Source organism: Mastomys coucha, unplaced genomic scaffold (genome assembly GCF_008632895.1).
Source record: "Mastomys coucha isolate ucsf_1 unplaced genomic scaffold, UCSF_Mcou_1 pScaffold6, whole genome shotgun sequence".
In the NCBI taxonomy this organism is placed as follows: domain Eukaryota; kingdom Metazoa; phylum Chordata; class Mammalia; order Rodentia; family Muridae; genus Mastomys; species Mastomys coucha.
The window spans coordinates 118773928-118780594 of record NW_022196912.1 but is presented as its reverse complement, the minus strand read 5'-3'; the positions used below and the strand labels follow the sequence as shown (position 1 = coordinate 118780594).

The 6667-nt window shown below is 51.1% G+C and overlaps 1 protein-coding gene across 2 annotated transcripts in view; it reads left to right on the top strand.

The window, feature by feature from the left end:
- Positions 1 to 6667, top strand: part of Syne3 (spectrin repeat containing nuclear envelope family member 3) — an 83522-nt gene that overhangs the window by 5671 nt on the left and 71184 nt on the right. The window lies entirely within an intron of this gene.

Sequence of the window (6667 nt, the reverse complement as noted above, 5' to 3'; positions counted from 1 at the left end):
TGTGTATACCAAGAATCAGCCTAGGGAGTTTGATCCTTAGGAGCTGGCTATTGTGATTTTTGAGACTGCGTATCTCACTGACCTGAAACTTGCCTGATATGGCTAGACTGGCTGGCTGAGGAGCCCCAGTGTTCCTTCTGTCTCTACCCCAGGGATCCTCCTGTCTGCTGCCCACCCAGTGCTGGGATTACAAGTGTGTACCACCCTCCCACCCTCACCCCCCACCTTTTTGAAAATGTAGGTTCTAGAGATGAAATTCAGGTCCTCAAGCTTATAAGCTTTATAAGATTTACCAGCGGAGCCATTTCCCCAGCCTGACTGGCTAAACTCTTCTGGTATCTCAGGGTCACAGATGGAGCTCCTGACTCCCACCCAAAGCTCTCGCTCACACAGTCACCTTCCCGAGCGCCCCACACCATTGTTGATGGTTGTGTGATATCAGGGCCCCGGAAGTTTGGTTCCCTGGTTAGGCCCTAACCATCATCTCTGAGCTGGGAGTGGTGGGACTCCAATTAAGCCACAAGTTTTATGTGAGATCTGAAATGGCTGAGCCCTTCCCAAGAAACATTTACTAGAATAATACTGAGACTGACTCACTAAGGAAGCCTCTCTCCTCCATGAGGGGAGGAGCAGGCACCTGACCTTCAGCAGTCCTAATTGCCAGCTCTTTAGGATGGGCGGCTCTGCTTGGGTCTCTGTGAAGTTTGCTCACTTGGAACTGGATATTTGGGGACCTAAGATCGGCTGCTGCAGACTGCCCATCCAAACAGGAAGGGACCGATTTCTTGGGCTCCTCTCCCTTCCCCTAAGTGTTGGGTCTGCCCTCCTACCTGCCCCGGGCTGCTCTGAATTTGTTCTGATTTATTTTCCTCCCCTCTCTATCTGTGGCAAGCAGTTAAGGCAAGCAATTACTTCTGCCAGCTGCCCTTCCTGGGCTAGTCCTCCCGTCTGGTAGAGAGTACCTCCTAGAAATTCCACCATGGGATCCCGATTTCCGTTTCCTATTCTCTTCTACTTTGCTATTGATGCTTTTTTTTTTTTTTTTTGGTTTTTCGAGGTGGGGTTTTCTCTGTGTAGCCCTGGCTGTCCTGGAACTCACTCTGTAGGTCAGGCTGGCCTCGAACTCAGAAACCCGCCTGTCTCTGCCTCCCAAGTGCTGGGATTAAAGGCATGCACCACCATTGCCCGGCTGCTATTGATACTTGATCAGTGGTTTCCAGAACTCAATTCTGGTCACCCCACCCCCACCCCCACCCCGTCCTGGCCCACCTGTTGCCCATTCATGTTCACAGCTCACTGGCAGCCCACAGAGAGGTGGTTATAATTAGGACTTAAACAAAAAGCTTTCCAGCCTAGATAGGACCTGACAACTGCTAGGGGGAACAGATGCTCCAGGCTGTGGAATGAGGTGGGCCAGGCAGACCCTAGTGTTTCCAGGATACTCAGAACCTCAGTGAGCTCCGGAGGGAAGATCCAAACAAATGTGACACCTGGCCTTATCTCTCATGACCCTTGTCAATCAGAGCTCTGAGAACCAACACTGGAACCTTGACGACACATTGGCCTCCCTGGTAGAGCACATCCAACTCCTCTCCTTTGCTGGGATCCCAACCCCCACCCCAGCCTCTCCATTTGGATCTCAGCTCCTGGACCCAGCCCCTGAGAGATCTTTCTGCCCATACACACACAATAGAACCTCCCAGCACTGGCCAGCAGGGGATGATCTTAAGTTGGGGCCACTGTCAACCCAGCATTATCTGAACGGTGAGCCCTGGGTCTGCAGCTGTGCCTATTGTCTGTCTCCTCTACAGAACTGGAGTGATCCAGGGCAGGACAGACACCAACCAGCTTTATTTGCTACTCTATAGTTTCCCTCTGGCGTCTCCTACAGGGCTGGTTCCCGGAACTCTGAAGATACTGGCTGAGTTGTGACAGAATACCTGTGGGAAAGCGATGTCAGGAAAGGGAGCACCATCCTGGCTTGCGGTTGGAGGCACTGTCTGTTACTGACAGGGTGTGGTGTGCTTGGCTTCCTTTATCTCTTTCTCCTTTTAATTCCACCCAGTACCCCAGCCCATGAGTGTTGCTGCCCATCTTCAAGGTGGGTCCTCCCTCTTAAGGTAAACCTTTCTGGAAACACCTTCCTAGCCACCCCCAGAGGTTCATTACCATGGTGACTCCATAACCAGTCGTATGGATAATGAAGATTAGCTATCTCAGACACCAAAACAGTGACACACAGACCCTTATATAAAACAGGTCCTTTTGTAACTTATACGTGCTACACATATTCCACACACACCTCCTTTCTTTAGAGTATGCTTCTGTTCGTTCTTAGACAAGGTCATCTGTATAATCCAAGCCTGCTTGGAACTTGAAATCCTCCTGCCTCAGCCTTCACATGCTTAGAATTACAGACAAGCACCCCTGCTCCCAGATCTTACTGTGTAGCTCAGGGTGACCTGGAACTCACTGTGATCCTCCTGCCTCAGCCTCCTAAGGGCTGGGATTATAGCGCGAGCCATCACACCAGCTCTTGTGCACTTGAAATCCTCTCTGGATGGCTTACAATCCCAGCCCAAGAGAAACGCCACATGAATAGTTGCTGGGCTGTTTTATTTAGGAACAATGAGAGCCAAGTCCGCTCAGGACAGATGCAACTTTTGTTCTGCCAGTATTTTCTGTCTGTCTGGTTGCATCCTTGACTGAAGGTGCTGTGGATGTGGAGGGCCGAATGTGCGTATGAAATGATCCACGAGGACTGTGATGGAGCGAGTGAGCGATATAGGAGATTCTCTGCCCGGTCTGCCATGACAGTCAGCCTCTAGCGGGCACTTGCTGGGGGCCAGCATTGATTGTGCACAGTGTTCTTTACCTCTCCTGTGTGCCCCACAGCTATTCGGAGAGGTGCGCTGACACCACCCTGCTTGAAAGAGTGTTAAGGAACGCACCCTCATCATCTTCAGATGCCAGTGCTTCAGGAGTTGAATTCAGGTGCTCAGATCCAGACTCCACAACTTGATTATGAAAACAGAGAGCTGCTGGGCAGTGGTGGAGAACACCTTTAATCCCAGTACTTGGGAGGCAGAGGCAGGCGGATTTCTGAGTTCGAGGCTAGCCTGGTCTACAGAGCGAGTACCTGGACAGCCAGGGCTACACAGAGAAACCCTGTCTTGAAAAACCAAAAAAAAAAAAAAAAGAAAGAAAGAAAGAAAGAAAGAAAATGGAGAGCAAACCCACCAAGCCCTTCAGCCAGACAGCTCCTGGGTAGCTCCAGGGCCTCCTCTGGGCCAAGCCATTCCTCAGATGAAATCCTTTCCCCAAGACCATGCATGGGCCCAGCAATGCCACAGGTCCCCAGAGCTAGGGCCCAACCCCAGAGCACCCTGCCTGTTCCCTGCCCCTTTCTCCCCAGAAAACCATTTGCAACCTGTCCGTTAGCTATTGGGACTTGCAGACCACAGGCTGGAGGTTTGTAGCTAGCACGTGAGCCTGTTGGGGTTGCCAGGTTAAACGGTTGGTTGTTCACCCAGCAGGGACAGCCAGCCTGATTGTGTAATCTGCTTGTCTGTTTGTGGTCTTCAAACTCAACTTTGCTTGGAGATGATTTTAAGGAATGGATTTTTCTTTCTTTCTTTCTTTCTTTCTTTTTTTTTAAAAAAAAAGGTTCTTTCTGGAAGCCTCCTTGAGTCCTGCCTCTCTGGGTAAAAGCACTCAGCTGCCCAGGCTGGCTACTCCTGAGGGAGGTCTTGGCTTCAGCGAGGGGCACTGAGGATGGCCCTCAGTTCCTGTGTTTGTCACCCACAGGAAGTGGCAAGGTTAGTCATGAAGCTCCTAGCAGGAGCTGGCTGTGGTCTGGAAGCCAGAGAGACACGTGTTTGTGGCTGGGATCTGGGCTCTTCCGCCCTGTGACCCACATACCCTGGACTACTGCATTCCTTCGATGTACTCGACCTTGACTGAGAAGGAATGGGTAGCAAGATGCCAAGGACACATCCCTGCTCTGTGGAAACAGTTTGGTGGGTGAGACAGTGCCACCCCAGCTGGTGATAGCCTGGAGGCAGGGAAGCTCAGTGGGTGGGGGGCCACGTATCAAGAGAAGACTTCGTGCACTGCCCGGAAAACCTGTTCTCTCCTTCTGCCATGTGGGTCCTAGAGACTGGAACTCAGGTTTGTCAGGGTTGGTAGTAGGCCCCCTTACCTGCAGTCATCTGGCTGATAGGCAGAGGGCCTTACAGTAATCTTGCTGGGCCTCAGCTCCCTCCTCTGGGGAGAGTGGGGAGGGAGGAGCTCCTTTTGCCATCTTGCTGAGTCTGTGTCATGAACCCCCCCCAAGAAGTCAGGAGTCATCAGGTTGTTTGGTCACCCCACAGAGCAAAGTATTTCTTACGTCATCTCTCTTTCTATGCAAAGGTCAGCTCTGCTTTCTATTGAATCTGTTTCTTCCTCCACCTCCTGGGCCTGAGGTACAGTCTGACAGACCTGGTGGGAACTCTGGTTTTCTCGCCTGTAGTATATCTTAGCTGTCTCCTAGTCTTCTTGTTTGTGCAGGGCTAACTCACCTGTCCTGGGGGCTGGCCACACCTTCCCTGACCCCTGAACATCCATCCTTTCAGGGCACCCGTTCCCATTTTCCAGGGTGCTCCCAAGCCTGGAGGAAAGGCTGCTGAGGGAAGCCGAGCATTTTTTGCCTCCTCCACCCACTGCACCTGCAGGGAGTTGAGCTGGCACAGCTGCAGGTGACTCTGCCCTCAGCTCAGGTGACAGGATGCAGGCTACATTCCTTAATCACAGCTGCCTTTTTCTCTTATAGAATAAACCCAAGTGCAGGGAGCGTCCAGGTCTCTACCATGGAACCCAGCACATTGGGACCTGCTGTTTGGTTTCCAGCCTTGATCCTCCTGCTTCTGGATGTAGAACTCAGAACAGGAGTACCACAAGCTCGGGGCACCAGAGTGTAGACAGGGACAACCTTGACCTTCGGCTCCTCCTGCCTCCATCTCCAAAGTGCTGGAATTACAGGCTGTGCCACCGCCACCCTTGGTATAGGCGGTGCTGGCAAATGAGCCCCGGGCTGTGTGTGTGTGCTACCCAAGCAGGAGCTCTGCTCCCTGACCTACATCCCTGGCCCTTTCTGGTTCTTTGAACAATTCTGTTTATAGGATGTTTTCATGGCCACTTGGGTTCCTAGTGTGCCAGTAGAATTAGAAATCTCTGGAAGCGAGGTTGTTTCTTCTGGAAACTCCAAGGCAATTGTGATGGGCAGGGATAGTTGAGAGCCCCGGGTTGGCATGGGACAGTTGGGGACATTTCAGGGTGGCACTAACGTGTCCTCTTTCCATTACCCGCTTCACTCTCTGTCAAGGTGCAGGCTTCTGGGCAAACAGAAGAGGTTCTTTCTTGGCTGTATCCTCCAACCCCCTTATTTCTTAGGATGTGTAATAGACACACCCTTGATCCTGCTTCCCTATTTGAGGCAAAGATACAAAGTTTCCTTTTAAAATAAACTTAAGTCAGGAGTGAATGAAGCAACAATCTGCACTTTTTGTGGAAGGCTCCATTCGTTGCTTTGAGCCAGGCTTGCAGGGCCTCTGACAACCCCACCCCATGCTGGGGAAGCTGGGCATGTGCAGGTCCAGACGTGTCCTGTGGACAAGTGGCTGAAGGGTGGAGCCAGCACCCTGGAGGAAACCTCACCTCAGGTGCTAGTGACCCAAGACTCTCCAGAGAGCTAGGCTACACTGGAGGGGCTGAGGGTTAACAAAGGAGTTTCCCAGGAGGCTTTAAGTCAGCCCTTGGGACTGGTGTGGAGAATTCTCTCTTCCTTAAAGTATTCTGAGATGTTCTATCTGGTCCTCAAGACCTTTTCCTGGAGCCACCATTGTCCTGTAAACTTGGTGACTACAAGACTACGGTGCCCACAGGGGCCTAGTAGTCTTGGGCAAACTGGTCATTCAGGAGCTCTGAGTTGCAGGGTCGAGCCCTGCGGGTTCCCAGGACTGGACATGGTTCATACCTGTAGTCTCTGTGTGTAGGAAGGCTGAGACAGGAGCGTTGCCATGAGTTTTGCGTCCAGCCACAGTCATCTGAAGCAAGTCTCAGGGCTGTGACTGCTGATTGACTGGGAGCCTATTTGCTCATTTACTTAGCAAATACCCAGCTCTCCCTGCAGGAGATTATAACCAATTGATCTGGGAGCTTGCTGACAGGATTAATTTAATCAGCGCTTTAACCCCAGGGTGAGGGCTCTCAGAACTCCTTCCTGCTGTGCCTGGCATTCTTGGAGGTGTCCCACAGCTAGTCATGGCTAAGGGCACATCTTCACATAGAGTTCCAACTTAGAGGCTCCAGCCTACAGACAAATGTTTGGGAAGGATCATGTGTTTCTGAATTTCTTCTGGACAGATGAGGAAGGTTCCCGAAGGTTATTAAAACAGGATTCTGGAGTGTTCATTTGGAAGAATGTTGTCTTCCAGGTGTTGTGAAGCAAACACTGGAGATAAATCTCTTGCAAACTTTAACCTTAGACTTTTGTATATTAAAATTGAGCATCAGATTTTACTTTAAAGTATGATGATGATTATTAATTTTTAAAAGTTCTAGCCGGGCGGTGGTGGCGCACACCTTTAATCCCAGCACTTGGGAGGCAGAGGCAGGCGGATTTCTG